Source organism: Salmo trutta, chromosome 13, assembly GCF_901001165.1.
Source record: "Salmo trutta chromosome 13, fSalTru1.1, whole genome shotgun sequence".
NCBI classification, from domain to species: Eukaryota; Metazoa; Chordata; class Actinopteri; order Salmoniformes; family Salmonidae; genus Salmo; species Salmo trutta.
In genome coordinates, this window is record NC_042969.1 from 29,470,282 (window position 1) to 29,491,433 (window position 21,152).

The 21,152-nt window shown below is 45.2% G+C and overlaps 1 non-coding gene across 1 annotated transcript; it reads left to right on the top strand.

Moving 5' to 3' along the window:
- The first annotated feature begins 1,142 nt into the window (after positions 1 to 1,142).
- On the top strand, positions 1,143 to 1,216 carry trnaa-cgc (transfer RNA alanine (anticodon CGC)). The gene has a single exon. It is a non-coding gene; the product is annotated as a tRNA-Ala (tRNA).
- Positions 1,217 to 21,152: the final 19,936 nt, after the last annotated feature.

The following is a 21,152-nucleotide window of genomic DNA, read 5'->3' on the forward strand; positions in this document are numbered from 1 at the left end:
TCTCTCTCTCTCTCTCTCTGTCGTTCCTTTTCTGTTGTCCTCTCTCTCTCTCTCTCTCTGTCTGTTGTTCCTTTTCTGTTGTCCTCTCTCTCTCTCTCTCTCTCTCTCTCTCTGTCTGTCTTTCCTTTCTGTTGTCCTCTCTCTCTCTCTGTCTGTTGTTCCTTTTCTGTTGTCCTCTCTCTCTCTCTCTCTCTCTCTCTCTGTCTGTCGTTCCTTTTCTGTTGTCCTCTCTCTCTCTGTCTGTCGTTCCTTTTCTGTTGTCCTCTCTCTCTCTGTCTGTCGTTCCTTTTCTGTTGTCCTCTCTCTCTCTGTCTGTCGTTCCTTTTCTGTTGTCCTCTCTCTCTCTGTCTGTTGTTCCTTTCTGTTGTCCTCTCTCTCTCTGTCTGTTGTTCCTTTCTGTTGTCCTCTCTCTGTCATGTCTCTCTCTCTCTGTCATTCCCTTTCTGTTGTCCTCTCTCTGTCATGTCTCTCTCTTTCTCTCTCTCTCTCTCTCTCTCTCTCTCTCTCTCTCCCCCTCTATTCTTCTCTCCTTCTTCCTTGGTCGTTCTCTTTCTCTGTGCTATCCATCATTAGTTCCATCCTGCTGCGGTGAGAAAGACAGATTGGTTCTAGGAGTGATGAGAGTGTCAGGGGAGGCAGACAGAACAAAGTCCTATCGTGAGTCATCAAAGTAGTGGTAGGAGGAGAGAGGAGATCACTGGCTGTAGAATCCCTACTATGTTTAGAGTAAAGAAAATACACCCATGGCTGGACTCCCGGACACAGATTAAGTCTAATCCTGGACAGAAAAGCACTTTCTATTCTCCATTGAACATGCTTTTAAATCCAGGACTAGGCTTAATCTGGGTCCGGGAAACTGGCCTGTAGAGTACTCGTTGCTTTTGGCCTTAATAAGGGTGTAAACCCTACATGTGTTTGAGAGAGTGCAGGTGGTGTGTGTTTATGATCCAGAGAATACATCTGTCAGTGGTGATTCATTGACTTAAGTGGAGGCAAACAGTTTGACCTTTAGTGACCCCGGGCTAGCTGACCTTAGGTTATTAGGGCAGGGCCATGAGGTAATGGACACTCATTTATTGACTGAATTATTACTCATGTAATCAGATTACTCATTGATGAGGCGGACTATCTTAATTGATAACGTCCCGTGTGGCTCAGTTGGTAGAGCATGGTGTTCGCAACGCCAGGGTTGTGGGTTCGATTCCCACGGGGGACCAGTACGGAGAAAAAAAATTTATGCATTCACTACTGTAAGTCGCTCTGGATAAGAGCATCTGCTAAAATGACTAAAATGTAAAATTTGAATAACCTCTGACAGTATGGATAAGAAACATTAGCTTTGGTGTATCTATCAGACCTGGCTTCAAATATGAGTTTTTCATGATTTGTTATTTAAATATGTATTTTCTGTGTATTTCAGTAACTAACTACTTGTATTGCATGTATTTGAAAATATTTTCTAGTAATTTCCTATAAATAATCTACTATTTGAAAATGTTAGAAAATATATATATATATACATATATATATATATATATTTTTTTTTTTATTACAAATACATTATTTCTAGGACCTGGGTTTAAATGCACGGGAGTATTTATTCGTATTATAAAATACTCTGTGTATTTGAGTATTTTCAAATACATTCTAATATTCAAGTAATATCAGAATACTTACTTTGAAATGTATGTGAAAGTAACTGAAATAATTGAAATAGTATTTGTTTCAATGTCTTTTTACTGTTGTTTTTATTTCTTTACTTACCTATTGTTCACCTAATACCTTTTTTGCACTATTGGTTAGAGCCTGTAAGTCAGCATTTCACTGTAAGTAAGTACGCTTTCTTACCTACTTTTTGACTCCAGACCTAGAAGGCTAAACTGATCCTAAATCAGCTCTCTGAGATTCTTGATACACACAGCCTCCTTATTGTTTTAGTGTGATTCCTCAGGAGAGAACTGTTTCAGACAATACACTGTGTCCAGACAGAGAGATGATTCAAATTGATGACAGTGTCTGGCCTGGCATTGGTCCTCTGTCTGTGTGAGATGTGGAGGAAAGGAGAGAAACACACACACGAAAATGAGTATATCGACCTTTGCAAACACCTGTGGAATCTCTTGTCCCATAATATCTCAAGGTAAGCGGCAGTATGAGTGTTTATATAGCAGACTGCAGTATTGATGGTATGAGTTCCATGAGGATTGGAAGGTGCAGCCATTCTGCTGTTGGTTTGGATAGCTGTCATATTCTGTCTCATTTCAATACTCTGCTGCTGGCTAAAAGACAGCTGGTAACTGGGACCTTGCCTGAGGCGTGTGTGTGAGTGAGTGAGTGTGTGAGTGTGTGAGTGTGTGAGTGAGTGAGTGAGTGAGTCAGTGAGTGAGTGAGTGAGTCAGTGAGTGAGTGAGTGAGTGAGTGACTGAGTGAGTGATGAGTGAGTGAGTGACTGAGTGACTGAGTGAGTGAATGAGTGACTGAGTGAGTCAGTGAGTGAGTGAGTGAGTCAGTGAGTGAGTGAGTGAGTGACTGAGTGAGTGATGAGTGAGTGACTGAGTGAGTGAGTGAGTGAGTGAGTGACTGAGTGAGTGAGTGAGTGACTGAGTGAGTGACTGAGTGACTGAGTGACTGAGTGACTGAGTGAGTGAGTGAGTGAGTGAGTGAGTGAGTGAGTGAGTGAGTGAGTGAGTGAGTGAGAGCATATGAGACAGACAGAGAGAGAGATAGACCCAGCCACCATTCTCCTTGTACACAGCAAACAGCCATTCAATGAATTAGCCCTGTCAGACCAACAGAACGGTGGTGAGAGGATTTACTATAAAAAGGGTAACATCAAGGGAGATAGAGAAAGATGGGGGGGTGTAGGGTGAGGTCGGGTGAGGTAGGGTGAGGTCGGGTGAGGTAGGGTGAGATGGGGTGATGTAAGGCTTAGAAGGGGTGATGTGAGGTAGGGCGATATGGGGTGATTTAGGGTGAGATGGGGGGGATGTAGGGTGAGATGGAGGATGTAGGGTGAGATGGGGTGAGGTGATGTAGGGTGAGATCGGGTGAGGTAGGGTGATGTAGGGTGAGATGGGGTGAGGTAAGGTGAGATGGGGTGAGGTAGGGTGAGATGGGGTGAGGTAAGGTGAGATGGGGTGATGTAGGGTGAAATGGGGTGAGGTAGAGTGAGATGCGGTGCGATGGGGTGATGTAGGGTGAGGTGGGGTGATGTAGGGTGAGGTGGGGTGATGTAGGGTGAGGTAGGGTGAGGTGGGGTGAGGTGGGGTGAGATGGGGTGCGGTAGGGTGAGATGGTGTGAGATGGTGTGATATGGGGTGAGGTAGGGTGAGGTGGGGTGAGATGGGGTGAGATGGGGTGCGGTAGGGTGAGATGGTGTGAGATGGTGTGATGTGGGGTGAGGTGGGGTGAGATGGGGTGAGATGGGGTGCGGTAGGGTGAGATGGTGTGAGATGGTGTGATATGGGGTGAGGTAGTGGGAGAGTTAAAGGGTTAGGGTGTGTGTGTGTTTCCTTTCCTTTGAATACAGCATCAGATGCACCGTGCAGGTTCCTGGCCCACTCCTTCCAAAGGCTCCAAATCTCACCTACTTATTGTACACACATTCAGGCAAACATGTTCACAGAAAGCACTTGTTTTCAGGAACTGCAGACGTGTCACAAAGCCATAGACACACACACAGAAACATAGCAGGCCTGTGAGTTGTGTTGCGGTGGAGCGTAAGTAAAGGCCATCCCCCTCACCAGTGTCTAACAGATCAATCTAAGGAGGGATGGAGACAGTTCAAGGACAGCAGAGGAGAGAATGAAGCACACACACCCATGCAGTAGTGATGGAGATGTTGGTTGACTCCTCTCTTCTCTCAGTGGCAGAGATTCAAGGTTACACACAGAGATCACTGTTCCCCCTGTTCTGCTCCTACTCAGTCTCAGTCTACACACACACACAAATCCAATTTTATTAGTCACGTGCACCAAATACAACAGGTGTAGACCTTACAGTGAAATGCTTACTTACGAGCCCCTAACCAACAGTGCAGTTTCAAAAAATACGGATAAGAATAAGAGAAAAGTAACAAGTAATTAAAGAGCAGCAGTAAAAAATAACAATATATACAGGGGGGTCCCGGTGCAGAGTCAGTGTGCGGGGGCACCGGTTAGTTGAGGTAGTATGTACATGTAGGTAGAGTTAATTAAAGTGACTATGCATAGATGACAACAGAGAGTGGCAGTGGTGTGGAGAGGGGGGGAGTGGGGGCAATGCAAATAGTCTGGGTAGCCATTTGACTAGATGTTCAGGAGTCTTATGGCTTGTGGGTAGAAGCTGTTTAGAAGCCTCTTGGACCTAGACTTGGCGCTCCGCTTGTCGTTTTCCGTGTGGTAGAAGAGAGAACAGTCTATGACTAGGGTGGCTGGAGTCTTTGACAATTTTTAGGGCCTTCCTCTGACACTGCCTGGTATAGAGGTCCTAGATGGCAGGAAGCTTGGCCCAGTCATGTATTGGGCCGTTCGCACTACCCTCTGTAGCGCCTTGCAGTCAGAGGCCGAGCAGTTGCCATACCAGGGAGTGATGCAACCAGTCAGGATGCTCTTGATGGTGCAGCTTTAGAACCTTTTGAGGATCTGAAGACCCATGCCAAATCTTTTCAGTCTCCTGAGGGGGAATAGGTTTTGTCGTGCCCACTTCATGACTGTCATGGTGTGCTTGGACCATGTTAGTTTGTTGGTGATGTGGACACCAAGGAACTTGAAGCTGTCAACCTGCTCCATTGCAGCCCCGTTGAGGAGAATGGGGGCGTGATCGGGCCTCTTTTTCCTGTAGTCCACAATCATCTCCTTTGTCTTGATCACATTGAGGGAGATTTTGTTGTCCTGGCACAACATGGCCAGGTCTCTGACCTCCTCCCTATAAGCTGTCTCGTTGTCGTCGGTGATCAGGCCTACCACTGTTGTGTCATCTGCAAATGTAATGATGATATTGGAGTCGTGCCTGGCCATGCAGTCATGAGTGTGTTGAGGATCAGCGTGGCGGGTGTGTTGTTACCTACCCTTACCACTTGGGGGCAGCCAGTCAGGAAGTCCAGGATCCAGTTGCAGAGGGAGGTGTTTAGTCCCAGGGTCCTTAGCTTATTGATGAGCTTTGAGGGCACTAAGGTGTTGAACACTGAGCTGTAGTCAATGAATAGCATTCTCACATAGGTGTTCCTTTTGTCCAGGTTGGAAAGGGCAGTGTGGAGTGCAATAGAGACTGCATCATCTGTGGATCTATGGCACTATGGTGGTCTGCATAAGATATGTTGGTATTACAGACTCGGACAACGAGAGGCTGAAAATGTCAGTGAAGACACTCGCTACTTGGTCAGTGCATGCTCGCAGTACACGTCCTGGTAATCCATCTGGCCCTGCGGCCTTGTGAATATTGACCTGTCTAAAGGATTTACTCACATCAGCTGCGGAGAGCATTATCACACAGTCTTCTGGTACAGCTGGTGCTCTCATGCATGTTTCAGCGTTATTTGCCTCGAATCGAGCATAGAAGTAGTTTAGCTCGTCCGGTAGTCTTGTGTCACTGGGCTGCTCTTGGCTGTGCTTCACTTTTTAGTCTTCGATAGTTTGCATGCCCTGCCACATTCGACGAGCGTCAGAGCCGGTGTAGTATGATTCGATCTTATTGACATTTTGACTGTTTGATGGTTCGTCGGAGGGCATAACGGGATTTCTTATAAGCTTCTGGGTTAGAGTCCCGCTCCTTGAAAGCGGCAGCTCTACCCTTTACCTCAGTGTGGATGTTGCCTGTAATCCATGGCTTATGTATGTACAGTCACTGTGGGGACGACGTCATTGATGCACTTATTGATGAAGCTAATGACTGATGTGGTGTGCTCCTCAATGCCATTGGAGGAATCCCGGAACATATTCCAGTCTTTGCTAGCTAATACACACACACACACACACACACACACACACACACACACACACACACACACACACACACCTCACTTCCATCCAATCTCTGTATTACAAACAGCGCATTAGGCTGGAGACAACACAATTGGACATATGTACTCTCCAGTAATAACATGTCTGTGTGTATTGTGCATGGTTGTTAGCAGCAAAATGCTTGTATTTACATGTATGAGGGCAGTCAGGTAGCAGGAGATTGGATCTGAACAGCCAAAGGCTGAGTTTACCGATTTCATTATTATTTCACCCTCCATCTGCACGCACACACACACACACACACACACACACACACACACACATAATCACACATAATCACACACACACACACACATAATCACACACACACACACAAAACACTCCACATATCTGCGTGACTGGGTGGGTGTCATAATGTCTGTGTGAGTGCTGGGAGTGAGGGTTCTGTGTCCAAGCATCATGATGTATCATTAAAGTGATCTGGTCATGTGCTGTCAGATACAGTGCCTTCAGAAAGTATTTAAACCCCTTGACTTATTCCCCCCAAAAATGTGTGTTTTCTAACCCATCTACACACAATATTCCATAAAGTGAAAGTGAAAATATGTTTTTTGAAATGTTTGCACATTTCTGCAATTGAAATACAGAAATATCTCATTTAAATAAGTATTACCAGCCCTGAGTCAATACTTTGTAGAAGCACCTTTGGCAGCGATTACAGCTGTGAGTCTGTCTGGGTAAGTCTCTAAGAGCTTTCCACACCTGGATTTTGCAACATTTGCCCATTATTATTTTCAAACTTCTTCAAGCTCTGTAAAATTGGTTGTTGATCATTGCTAGACAAAATGTTTAAGTCTTGCCATAGATTTTCAAGTAGATTTAAGTCAAAACTGTAACTCGGCCACTCAGGAACATTCACTGTCTTCTTGGTAAGCAACTCCAGTATATATATGGCCTTGTGTTTTAGGTTATCGTCCTGCTGAAAGGTGAATTCATCTCCCAGTGTCTGGTGGAAAGCAGACTGAACCAGGTTTTCCTCTCGGATTTTGCCTGTGCTTAGCTCCATCCGTTTCTTTTTTATCCTAAAAAAACTTAACGATTACAATCATACCCATAATAATATGATGCAAACACCACTATGCTTGAAAATATAGAGAATGGTACTAAGTAATATGTTGTATTAGATTTGCTGCACCAAACATAACAAATTGTATTCACCACAAAAATGTAATTGCTTTGCCAGATTTTTTGCATTATTACTTTAGTGCCTTGTTGCAAACAGTATACATGTTTTGGAATATTTTGATTCTGTACATGCTTCCTTACACTCTGTCAATTCGGTTAGTATTGTGGAGTAACTACAATGTTGTTGATCCATCCTCAGTTTTCTCCTGTCACAGCTATTAAACCCTGTAACATCTTTATAGTCACCATTGGCCTCATGGTGAAATCCTTGAGCTTTTTCTTCCTCTCCGGCAACTGAGTTAGGAAGGACGCCTGAATCTTTGTAGTGACTGGGTGTATTGATACACCATCCAATGTGTAATCAATCATTTCATCATGTTCAAAGGTATATTCAATGTCTGTTTTTTTTTACCCATCTACCAATAGGTAGAGTGAGGCATTGGAAAACCTCGGGTCTTTGTGGTTGAATCTGTGTTTGAAATTCAATGCTCGACTGAGGAACCTTACAGATAATTGAATGTGTGGGGTACAGCACATGTTTACTCCTGATCTTATTTAGGCCTGCCATAACAAAGGGGTCGAATATTTATTGACTAGACATTTCAGCTTTTCATTTTTAATTACTTCATAAAAATGTCCCCGCAAAATAATTCCGTTTTGACCTGTATTGTGTGTAGGCTGGTGACCAAAAAAAAACAATTTAATGCATGTTGTAACACAACTAAATGTGAAAAAGTCAAGGATGGAGCTGGGATATAAGGATGGACCTGGGATATAAGGATGGAGCTGGGATATAAGGATGGACCTGGGATATAAGGATGGAGCTGGGATATAATGATGGAGCTGGGATATAAGGATGGACCTGGGATATAAGGATGGAGCTGGGATATAATGATGGAGCTGGGATATAAGGATGGAGCTGGGATATAAGGATGGACCTGGGATATAAGGATGGAGCTGGGATATAAGGATGGACCTGGGATATAAGGATGGAGCTGGGATATAAGGATGGAGCTGGGATATAAGGATGGAGCTGGGATATAAGGATGGACCTGGGATATAAGGATGGACCTGGGATATAAGGATGGACCTGGGATATAAGGATGGAGCTGGGATATAAGGATGGACCTGGGATATAAGGATGGAGCTGGGATATAAGGATGGAGCTGGGATATAAGGATGGAGCTGGGATATAAGGATGGAGCTGGGAATAAGGATGGAGCTGGGATATAAGGATGGAGCTGAGCTGGGATATAAGGATGGAGCTGGGATATAAGGATGGAGCTGGGATATAAGGATGGAGCTGGGATATAAGGAGGACCTGGGATATAAGGATGGAGCTGGGATATAAGGATGGAGCTGGGATATAAGGATGGAGCTGGGATATAAGGATGGAGCTGGGATATAAGGATGGAGCTGGGATATAAGGATGGACCTGGGATATAAGGATGGAGCTGGGATATAAGGATGGACCTGGGATATAAGGATGGAGCTGGGATATAATGATGGAGCTGGGATATAATGATGGAGCTGGGATATAAGGATGGAGCTGGGATATAAGGATGGACCTGGGATATAAGGATGGACCTGGGATATAAGGATGGAGCTGGGATATAAGGATGGAGCTGGGATATAAGGATGGAGCTGGGATATAAGGATGGACCTGGGATATAAGGATGGACCTGGGATATAAGGATGGAGCTGGGATATAAGGATGGAGCTGGGATATAAGGATGGACCTGGGATATAAGGATGGAGCTGGGATATAAGGATGGAGCTGGGATATAAGGATGGAGCTGGGATATAAGGATGGAGCTGGGATATAAGGATGGAGCTGGGATATAAGGATGGAGCTGGGATATAAGGATGGAGCTGGGATATAAGGATGGAGCTGGGATATAAGGATGGAGCTGGGATATAAGGATGGAGCTGGGATATAAGGATGGAGCTGGGATATAAGGATGGAGCTGGGATATAAGGATGGACCTGGGATATAAGGATGGACCTGGGATATAAGGATGGAGCTGGGATATAAGGATGGAGCTGGGATATAAGGATGGAGCTGGGATATAAGGATGGAGCTGGGATATAATGATGGAGCTGGGATATAAGGATGGAGCTGGGATATAAGGATGGAGCTGGGATATAAGGATGGAGCTGGGATATAAGGATGGAGCTGGGATATAAGGATGGAGCTGGGATATAAGGATGGAGCTGGGATATAAGGATGGAGCTGGGATATAAGGATGGAGCTGGGATATAAGGATGGAGCTGGGATATAAGGATGGACCTGGGATATAAGGATGGAGCTGGGATATAAGGATGGACCTGGGATATAAGGATGGACCTGGGATATAAGGATGGAGCTGGGATATAAGGATGGACCTGGGATATAAGGATGGAGCTGGGATATAAGGATGGAGCTGGGATATAAGGATGGACCTGGGATATAAGGATGGACCTGGGATATAATGATGGAGCTGGGATATAATGATGGAGCTGGGATATAAGGATGGACCTGGGATATAAGGATGGAGCTGGGATATAATGATGGAGCTGGGATATAAGGATGGAGCTGGGATATAAGGATGGAGCTGGGATATAAGGATGGACCTGGGATATAAGGATGGAGCTGGGATATAAGGATGGACCTGGGATAGAAGGATGGAGCTGGGATATAAGGATGGAGCTGGGATATAAGGATGGAGCTGGGATATAAGGATGGAGCTGGGATATAAGGATGGAGCTGGGATATAAGGATGGACCTGGGATATAAGGATGGAGCTGGGATATAAGGATGGACCTGGGATATAAGGATGGAGCTGGGATATAAGGATGGAGCTGGGATATAAGGATGGAGCTGGGATATAAGGATGGAGCTGGGATATAAGGATGGAGCTGGGATATAAGGATGGAGCTGGGATATAAGGATGGAGCTGGGATATAAGGATGGAGCTGGGATATAAGGATGGACCTGGGATATAAGGATGGACCTGGGATATAAGGATGTAAGGATGGAGCTGGGATATAAGGATGGAGCTGGGATATAAGGATAAGCAAGCTCTGTGATACATTAGCAGTTGCCAGGGTTGATGTGAGAGATGTTTCTGTAGCGCTCCACAGCCTGAGGATATACTCTCTACTCTCTTTCCATCCTCGTCTCTTCTGCTCCTGTCTTCTCTTCCACCATGCTGAACATTCTACTACCCCGAGCTACAGCTACCCTCCCTGGCCTACCTGTGTCTGCACTTATCTCATCATGCTTTCTGCCTGTGTGTGTGTGCATAATTTTGAAAAGTCAAACTCTATCTTGTTAATCATTAAATTCTAACCTGTATATGGAGCAACAATGTACTGAGTGGTCAAAACTTTTATTCTCTCCAACAAGGACGTGGTAGTAGTACAAATAACATAGCAGGTAGGATCCATGTCGATTCCACAAAGACCGGGTGACATTTTGTTATTAAAAAGCAATTTCTTGCTGAGTGAAACAGACGGCCAATTCATGAGGTTATTTCACAAAGACACGCTATTCATCAAACCCTCCATCGATCTCTGAAAGGGAGGGAGGTAGGCTGGGGTTGGAAGAGAATATAACTAATGTAAAGGGTGTCCCCAACAGGTCTGTTATGGTTGCATCTCTAGCTTTGATGAGGTGCTGATAATATTTCAACGACGGGATGATCAAGACTTTCTGGAGATATGAACTACGTTATAGATTACATTCAAAGGTTGACATTTCCTTTCAATTCCCCTGTTGTTCACTTTGACTGAGTAGAAATAGTTAAAAAAAAATGTTTGTTGCTGAGAACTAGGACTATAAAAAAACAGTCAGCTGAAGCTTGTCTCAGCGGTTGGCTTGACAGGCCCTCAACCGTCAGAGCGGTTGGCTTGATATGTCCTCAACCGTTAGAGCGGTTGGCTTGATATGTCCTCAACAGTCAGAGCGGTTGGCTTGATATGCCCTCAACTGTCAGAGCGGTTGGCTTGATATGTCCTCAACCGTCAGAGCGGTTGGCTTGATATGTCCTCAACCGTCAGAGCGGTTGGCTTGATATGCCCTCAACCGTCAGAGCGCTTGGCTTGATATGTCCTCAACTGTCAGAGCGGTTGGCTTGATATGTCCTCAACCGTCAGAGCGGTTGGCTTGATATGTCCTCAACCGTCAGAGCGGTTGGCTTGATATGTCCTCAACAGTCAGAGCAGTTGGCTTGATATGCCCTCAACTGTCAGAGCGGTTGGCTTGATATGTCCTCAACCGTCAGAGCGGTTGGCTTGATATGTCCTCAACCGTCAGAGCGGTTGGCTTGATATGCCCTCAACCTCTAGTAACTTATGCTGATTCAGTAAGATCTGCCCAATATGGTGTCCTGTCAGATCTTAATGTTGAGGCCTTTTGTCACCACCCCACACACAGACACAGCTGCGTCCATTAGAATATGTTTTATATAATTATGGTCTATCGTAAAGCTTATTCTGTATCCTTCTGTTTTGGTACAGACTGAAAATTAAGAAATATATAAAGTCATATCACATAAAATACTTTGTAACCAGATAGACATTGTCCTTCAAGCGTCTATTTAGTACAATGTGGCAGTAAGCCAGTAGTATACAATAATGTGCTTCATTTGCAGGATTTATCCCAGTGCTTATGAATTCACCCCAGCTACCGGTGAGGCGAAGGAGGCATCCTTAATACGCAGATTTTAAGCCTTAATTTAACCAAAGTGGTGAGATTAATGCATTTACAATAATGAACATCAGCATTCATTACCCCTCCACAGGATAATGCACACACACACACACACACACACACACACACACACACACACACACACACACACACACACACACACACACACACAGACACAGACACACAGACACAGACACAGACACACACACACACACACACAGACACACACACTGACACACACTGACACAGACACACAGACACACAGAGCGAATGTTAATTATGTTAATTATACACTGCTTCATCATCCCAATGGGGGGAAGGAGGGAGGGAGGGTTGTGACGGTGAAACTATAAGTGAAGGCAACTTACTGTAGATGTAGCATTTGGTCCAGTTTTGGGGAGGATGGGCTCAGGGTGAGAATAGTTCTGGAACACTACTAGGTCTGGTGGTTAGACTCTCCTCCTCCATTGTTCAGTGACCAACCCACATTTCCTTTTGCCCCAATTTACCAACCCCCTGCAATACCCCAGCTACCCTCCTAATTGCCCCATATCCCTCCACCTTTTCCCCCATTCCTCATCAGGGGATATGTTTCCCCCAGCACTGGGTCCGTTACAGTTAGTTAGTGCTCCAGTTACAGTAGTGAACAAGCATTATACACACACACACTTATACATACACACAGTTATACATACACACAGTTATACATACACACAGTTATACATACACACAGTTATACATACACACAGTTATACATACACACACAGTTATACATACACACACAGTTATACATACACACACAGTTATACATACACACACAGTTATACATACACACAGTTATACATACACACACACTTATACATACACACACAGTTATACATACACACAGTTATACATACAGTTATACATACACACACAGTTATACATACACACACACTTATACATACACACACTTATACATACACACACTTATACATACACACACTTATACATACACACAGTTATACATACACACAGTTATACATACACACACTTATACATACACACAGTTATACATACACACACAGTTATACATACACACACAGTTATACATACACACACAGTTATACATACACACACTTATATATACACACACACTTATACATACACACAGTTATACATAAACACAGTTATACATACACACAGTTATACATACACACATTTATACATACACACAGTTATACATACACACAGTTATACATACACACAGTTATACATACACACACTTATACATACACACACTTATACATACACACACAGTTATACATACACACACAGTTATACATACACACACAGTTATACATACACACACAGTTATACATACACACACAGTTATACATACACACAGTTATACATACACACAGTTATACATACACACACTTATACATACACACACTTATACATACACACACAGTTATACATACACACACAGTTATACATACACACACAGTTATACATACACACACAGTTATACATACACACACAGTTATACATACACACAGTTATACATACACACACACTTATACATACACACACACTTATACATACACACACTTATACATACACACACTTATACATACACACAGTTATACATACACACACTTATACATACACACACTTATACATACACACACTTATACATACACACACTTATACATACATACACTTATACATACACACACTTATACATACACACAGTTCATACAAGGTTCATACAGGCACACACAGTGCCAACCCTTCATGGCACATGAATAAGAAGTGTGCCCTCTTTATTTTCCTTTTGACTACTAAGTGGCCTCGCTAATGCTTTCTGCTCTGCCTGGCTTCTGCTCAATTCTCTAGGGCACCGGGACACAGCTGAAGAAGTGACCCCTGGAACAATGCATTACACACACACACACACACACACACACACACACACACACACACACACACACACACACACACACACACACACACACACACACACACACACACACACACACACACACACACAACCACTACATGGGGCTCGTTTCGACCTCAGGGTGCCCTAGATTGCCACGTCATTGTTTCAGTGCGTGGACACACTAAAGACTGACCCTGTAGCGATGCTTTCCACTCAAACAAGCATGTCAACATAATGGCTAATATTACTATGTATCAAAGAGGTCCTCTGCTCATGTCCTTGCTCCTCAACCTTTTAGATACAGTAGAGCAAGATGACTGAGTGGAAAATGAGAGGAGAAGAAGGAAGAGGAGAAGAAGAAGGAGAAGGAGAAAGAAGAAGTGAGGGGAGAACAGAAAGGAATAATTCCAGTTGACAGTAGCTGCATCATAGCACTACAGGAGCTGTCCATGGGGCTGATCTCTGTCCTTCTGTTGGTACTGTAGGGCTCTCACATGCTGTTTGCCAAGGGAACAGGGAGACAGGGATCAGCACCTTGGACAGCTCCTGTAGCATTGATGCACTATGATACTAATGATGATACATCCAGGGCAGTGTGAGTTCATCCTAACCAGGTGGGTCATGGAGAGTTATAGCATACAGTCAGAGTCAAAGAGTCTCCTACTTAATATGATTTTACTGATTTACTTCCTCTGCCTGCCTACTCAGCAATGTGAGACACAGTTCAAACCAGGACCTTGGACAGCAGTGCATGTGTGCGTGTGTGCGTGTGTGTGTGTCCTAAGTTGGGGGGGATAACAATGGATTCAAATGGACCCTTTGAGGTATTTTTATCTTCCTTTGCTGCTCTCTTAGACAGTTTCCTATATACTGTAGGTCACAGACTCTGATCTCGCTCACACACACACACACACACACACACACACACACACACACACACACACACACACAGCTCTTTGCACAGGGTAATACACTTCCTGATTCTTAATTGAGTAATGGGCAAGCTATGACTGATGTTTGTTTTCCAGACCCCTCCTATCCCCCACTCTCCCTATCAGTCCATCTGTCATTTCCCCCCATCATTCCCCCATGTTTCTGTCATTCCCCCAGTCATTCCCCCTGTCATTCCCCATGTAATTCCCCCTGCCAGCAGGATCCCCAAAGAGGAGCTTTGATTCTTCCCCTCTCTCCCCCTCCCCCTCCCTATTTCCTCTGTCATTCCCCATCATTTCACATGTAATTCCCCCTGTTATTCCCCCCTGTATTTTCCCCTGTCATTCCCCCTTCCATCAGGATCCCCAAAGAGGAGCTTTGACTCCCTCCCTCCCCATGTCATTCCCCCTGCCTATCCCCCTTGCCATTCCCCCTGCCATTTCCCATGTCATTCTCCATGTCATTTCCCCTGTCATTCCCCCTGTCATTCCCATGTCATTCTCCATGTAATTTCCCCTGTCATTCCCCCTGCCATTTCCCCTGTCATTCTCCATGTCATTTCCCCTGTCATTCCCCCTGTCATTCCCATGTCATTCTCCATGTAATTTCCCCTGTCATTCCCCCTGTCATTTCCCCTGTCATTCTATTTTTTTTACCTAGGCAGGTCAGTTAAGAACAAATTCTTATTTTCAATGACGGCCTAGGAACAGTGGGTTAACTGCCTTGTTCAGGGGCAGGACGACAGATTTGTACCTTGTCAGCTCGGGGATTCGAACTTGCAACCTTACGGTTACTAGTCTAACGCTCTGCCGCCCCATCATTTCCCCTGCCATTCCCCCTGTCATTTCCCCTGCCATTCCCCCTGTCACTTCCCCTGCCATTCCCCCTGTCATTTCCCCTGCCATTCCCCCTGTCACTTCCCCTGCCATTCCCCCTGTCACTTCCCCTGCCATTCCCTCTACCAGCAGGATCCCCAAAGAGGAGCTTTGACTCTCTCTCTCTAGATGTCTTTCCCCTCTATTCCCTCTTTCCTACAGTATGTGTCCCTCTGATCTCTAGATGTCTTTTCTGAGGATAAAAGTCCTCTATTCCCTGTGTAGCAATGACACATTTAGAGTCACTGAGGAAGCTGTGTGTGTGTGTGTGTGTGTGTGTGTGTGTGTGTGTGTGTGTGTGTGTGTGTGTGTGTGCGCGCGTGTGTGTGCGTGTGCGCGCGTGCGTGTGTGTGTGTGTGTGTGTGTGTGTGTGTGTGTGTGTGTGTGTGTGTGTGTGTGCGTGCGCGCTAGTAGAGGTCATCGTGCTAGTGACCTCAGCCGCTCTGAAACCTACAGAAGTACAGTTTCCTAGGATTCAGAAGCATGGAGATTGTTCTGGATCACGGTGCTTTTTGGGCACACATTAAAACATAAAGAGCATTTGAAGTGGTTCCTACTATAGAGGTATCCAATGCCATTCATAGGAAGCTATGAAGTGCTCTATACCATACCGTCTGCCTCCACTCTCATAACAGAAAACCCTTCAGACATCGAGATGGTTGAGTGGGCCGTGTAGGTTTACCTTCACAAAACAAAAGGCCATACTGTATTATATGGTACAAGGTGATGTCAGCGCTCACAAGGTCCCAGCTGGCAGGCAGACTACTGTGTGTTTCTCTCTGTCTTCCTCTCCGTCTGTCTCTCTGTGTCAGACATCTCTGACTGGCTAGGCTGAATCGATGGGCCAGCTCGTCTCTGTGTCAGACGTATCTGACTGGCTAGGCTGAATCGATGGGCCAGCTCGTCTCTGTGTCAGACGTATCTGACTGGCTAGGCTGAATCGATGGGCCAGCTCGTCTCTGTGTCAGACGTATCTGACTGGCTAGGCTGAATCGATGGGCCAGCTCGTCTCTGTGTCAGACGAATCTGACTGGCTAGGCTGAATCGATGGGCCAGCTCGTCTCTGTGTCAGACGTATCTGACTGGCTAGGCTGAATCGATGGGCCAGCTCGTCTCTGTGTCAGACGTATCTGACTGGCTAGGCTGAATCGATGGGCCAGCTCGTCTCTGTGTCAGACGTATCTGACTGGCTAGGCTGAATCGATGGGCCAGCTCGTCTCTGTGTCAGACGTATCTGACTGGCTAGGCTGAATCGATGGGCCAGCTCGTCTCTGTGTCAGACGTATCTGACTGGCTAGGCTGAATCGATGGGCCAGCTCGTCTCTGTGTCAGACGTATCTGACTGGCTAGGCTGAATCGATGGGCCAGCTCGTCTCTGTGTCAGACGTATCTGACTGGCTAGGCTGAATCGATGGGCCAGCTCGTCTCTGTGTCAGACGTATCTGACTGGCTAGGCTGAATCGATGGGCCAGCTCGTCTCTGTGTCAGACGTATCTGACTGGCTAGGCTGAATCGATGGGCCAGCTCGTCTCTGTGTCAGACGTATCTGACTGGCTAGGCTGAATCGATGGGCCAGCTCGTCTCTGTGTCAGACGTATCTGACTGGCTAGGCTGAATCGATGGGCCAGCTCGTCTCTGTGTCAGACGTATCTGACTGGCTAGGCTGAATCGATGGGCCAGCTCGTCTCTGTGCTCTAACAACATGGTTACACATGACTGATGCTGTGGATTCATTCTGACGATTAATGATCTCACTCACTCACTCCCTCACTCACTCACTCTGAGGAAGGTGAAAACATGTAAATGAACTAAATTGCAAAAAAGGAAAGACCTGAGAGCACAACTTCACTCGAGGGACAACACACACAACACAACACATTACAAAACAACACAATACAACGTAACACAAAATACCTTCATTTGCATTTTCATTTAATTTTCTTTTGGCCCATAGCGCCTGTGTAGCAAATCAATCTTTCTAACTCCATTTCCAATATATTAAAGGGAGAAAAGAATAAAAGGGAAATATTGATTGTCTGAGCGTTCATTGTGTGCTCACAGATTGCACACTTCATATCTATTACATTATATTGCTGTTTGTTGTGATTTTTTCCCCTTTTCTGTTACTTTATCCGTGGTAGAGAATGATGATGGTAATTTCATGTGGCGTAGTCAGGGGGTCTGATTGGCTGTTGTTGGGGTTCTAATGGTGTTGATTGGCTGGTGTTTGGGTTGTAATTATCAAATCACATTTTATTCCTCACATGCTCCGAATACAACAGGTGTAGACCTTACAGTGAAATGCTTACTTATAAGCCCTTAACCAACGATGAAGTTAAGAAAATATCAACAACAAAAAAACGTTTAACAAAGTAAGAGACAAGAAAAACAAATAATTAAAAAGCAGCAGTAAATAACAATAGTGGGGCTATATACAGGGGGTCCCGGAACAGAGTCAATGTGGGGGCACCAGTGTCGAGGTAATTTAAATAATTATGTACATGCAGATAGGGTTGTTAAAGTGGCTATGCATAGATAATAACAGAGAGTAGTAGCAGTGTGTGGAGGGGGTTTGCACAAAGTCTGTATATCCATTTGATTAGCTGTTAAGGAGTCTTATGGCTTGGGGGTAGAAGCTGTTAAGAAGCTTCTTGGACCTAGACTTGGCGCTTCGATACCGCTTGCCGTGCGGTAGCAAAGAGACCAGTCTATGACTAGGGTGGCTGGAGTCTTTGATGATTTTTAGGGCCTTCCTCTGACATCGCCTGGTATAGAGGTCCTGGATGGCAGGAAGCTTCGCCCCGGTGATGTACTGGGCCATTCGCACTACCCTCTGTAGTGCCTTGCGGTCAGAGGCCAAGCAGTTGTCATACCAGACAGTGATGCAACCCGTCAGGATGCTCTCGATGGTGCAGCTGTAAAATCTTTTGAGGATCTGAGGACCCATGACAAATATTTTCAGTCTCCTGAAGGGGAATAGGTTTTGTCGTGCCCTCTTCACAACTGTCTTGGTGTGTTTGGGCCATGTTAGTTTGTTGGTGATGTGGACGCCAAGGAACTTGAAGCTCTCAACCTGCTCCACTACAGCCCTGTCGATGAGAATGGGGTGTGCTCGGTCCTCTTTTTCCTGTACTCCACAATCTACTCCTTTGTCTTGATCATGTTGAGGGAGAGGTTGTTGTCCTTGCACCACATGGTCAGGTCTCTGACCTCCTCCCTATAGGCTGTCTCATCGTTGTTGGTGATCAGGCCTACCACTGTTGTGTCATCAGAAAACTTAATGATGATGTTGGAGTTGTGCCTGGCCGTGCAGTCATGAGTGAACAGGGAGTACAGGAGGGGACTAAGCACACACCCCTGAGGGGCCCCTATGTTGAGGATCAGCTTGGCAGATGTGTTGTTACCTACCCTTACCACCTGGGGCGGTCCGTCAGGAAGTCCAGGATCCAGTTGCAGAGGGAGCTGTTTAGACCCAGGCTCCTTTGCTTAGTGATGAGTTGAGGGCACTATGGTGTTGAATGCTGAGCTGTAGTCAATGAATAGCATTCTCACATAATTGTTCCTTTTGTCCAGGTGGGAAAGGGCAGTGTGGAGTGCAATAGAGATTGCGTCATCTGTGGATCTGTTGGTGCGGTATGCAAATTGGAGTAGGTCTAGGGTTTCTGGGATGATGGTGTTAATGTGAGCTTTCATTTTTGCTTTCAAGCAGGAATCAGGAGGATAGAGTTATGGTCAGATTTGCCAAATGGAGGGTGAGGGAGAGCTTTGTACGCTTCTCTGTGTGTGGAGTAGAGGTGGTCTATAATTTTTTACCTCTGGTTGCACATTTAACATGTTCATAGAAATTTGGTAAAACTGATTTAAGTTTCCCTGCATTAAAGTCACCAGCCACTAGGAATGCCGCCTCTGGATGAGAGTTTTCCTGTTTGCTTATGGCGGTATACAGCTAATTTATTCCGGCTTTAGTTCCAACCTCGCTCTGTGGTGGTATATAGATAGCTACGAAAAAAACAGATGAAAAGTCTGTGTAAATAGTGAGGTCTGCAGCTTAACATAAGATACTCCACCTCAGGCGAGCAAAACTTTGAGACTTCCTTAGATATCGTGCACCAACTCTTGTTTACATAACTGCATAGGCCCCCGCCCTGTGCCTTTCCAGGGGCTGCTGTTCTGTCTTGCCGATAGAGTGTATAACCCACCAGCTCTATGTTCTTAATGTTGTCGTTCAGCCACGACTCTGTGAAGCATAAAATATGACCGTTTTTAATGTCCCATTGGTAGGATATATCAAATCAAATCAAATTTATTTATATAGCCCTTCGTACATCAGCTGAAATCTCAAAGTGCTGTACAGAAACCCAGCCTAAAACCCCAAACAGCAAGCAATGCATGTGAAAGAAGCATGGTGGCTGGGAAAAACTCCCTAGGAAAAACTCCTGAGAAAGGCCAAAAACCTAGGAAGAAACCTAGAGAGGAACCAGGCTATGAGGGGTGGCCAGTCCTCTTCTGGCTGTGCCGGGTGGATATTATAACAGAACATGGTCAAGATGTTAAAATGTTCGTAAATGACCAGCATGGTCAAATAATAATAATCATAGTAATTGTCGAGGGTGCAACAAGCACGTCCGGTGAACAGGTCAGGGTTCCGTAGCCGCAGGCAGAACAGTTGAAACTGGAGCAGCAGCATGGCCAGGTGGACTGGGGACAGCAAGGAGTCATCATGCCAGGTAGTCCTGAGGCATGGTCCTAAGGCTCAGGTCCTCCGAGAGAAAGAAAGAAAGAGAGAAAGAGAGAATTAGAGAGAGCATATTTACATTCACACAGGACACCGGATAAGACAAGAGAATACTCCAGATGTAACAGACTGTATATGTGCTTTCAGCATGTGCTATTTATTTTCTAGCGATTGAATGTCATCTAGCAGAACGGAGGGCAAGGGCAGATTAGCCACTCGTCACCTGGTAACCGTGCGTTATAGGATACTAGCATGCTAGTTAGCTAGTTAGCTACGGCGTCATAGGACACGGTGCACTAGGTGGGTTTTCACGGAAGAATACTGTACCAAGTTATCTAGCGGAATAAATTAAGTTTGAGCCTATTCCTGTAAACATTGAACCACTGTAGTTTACATCAATTTTCATTTCTAGTGGTAGCTAGAAAAGTTATATTTTAGTGTTTTAGTGTTTCAGTGAATTGTTAGTGAGGGAGGCCCTGCTCTCTCGCTTCCCCAGTTGTTTAGTTAATTTTTCATGCCAATCTTCTTTGCATTAGCGTAGCCTCTCCCGTAGCCTATCAACTATGTGTCGGTCTATCCCTGTTCTCTCCTCTCTGCACAGGCCATACAAACGCTTCACATCGCGTGGCCGCTGCCACTCTAACCTGGTGGTCCCAGTGCGCACGACCCACGTGGAGTTCCAGGTCTCCGGCAGCCTCTGGAACTGCCGGTCTGCGGCCAACAAGGCAGAGTTCATATCAGCCTATGCTACCCTCCTGTCCCTCGACTTTTTGGTGCTGACGGAAACATGGATTACCACAGAAAACACTGCTACTCCTACTGCTCTCTCCTCGTCTATCCACGTGTTCTCGCACACCCCGAGAGC